Below are 341 nucleotides of genomic sequence, written 5' to 3'. Positions count from 1 at the left end.
ACATTACAGCTTGTTTCTACCTGATGATGAACATCTGTCCTGTAGGGTAACATTACAGCTTGTTTCTACCTGATGCTAGGTGACATTAAGAAGAGGGGAGGAGTTACTGTGTGTGCAGCAGGTGAGACAGGAAGTGGGCGGGGCTTATGCGGCTGACAGACAGGCCTGGCGGACGCTCTGGGCCCAGGTGTTGAGCAGCTCCGTCACCGAGTGTTTGTCAGGAAGCTGCAGCAGCTTGGACGTCATGTTCCTGTGGACCGTCTGCAGGAAACTGTTCGCACCTGCTGGGGGGGGGCAGACATGGATGGGGGCAGGACAGCCGACAGGGGGGGGGGGGGGGG

At 58.1% G+C, this 341-nt stretch overlaps 1 long non-coding RNA gene across 1 annotated transcript in view; it reads right to left on the bottom strand.

Moving 5' to 3' along the window:
* The window catches only part of LOC117958303, a 1,352-nt gene extending 1,063 nt beyond the window's left edge, over window positions 1-289 (bottom strand). The window contains exon 1 of the long non-coding RNA XR_004659676.1: window positions 108-289. This is a non-coding gene — a long non-coding RNA (uncharacterized LOC117958303). The remainder of the gene's footprint in view (window positions 1-107) is intronic.
* Window positions 290-341: the final 52 nt, after the last annotated feature.

The sequence above is a fragment of the Etheostoma cragini genome, chromosome 15, assembly GCF_013103735.1.
Source record: "Etheostoma cragini isolate CJK2018 chromosome 15, CSU_Ecrag_1.0, whole genome shotgun sequence".
Lineage (NCBI taxonomy): Eukaryota > Metazoa > Chordata > Actinopteri > Perciformes > Percidae > Etheostoma > Etheostoma cragini.
Note: the sequence above shows the minus strand (reverse complement) of the source record. Positions and strands in the feature narration are given on the sequence as shown.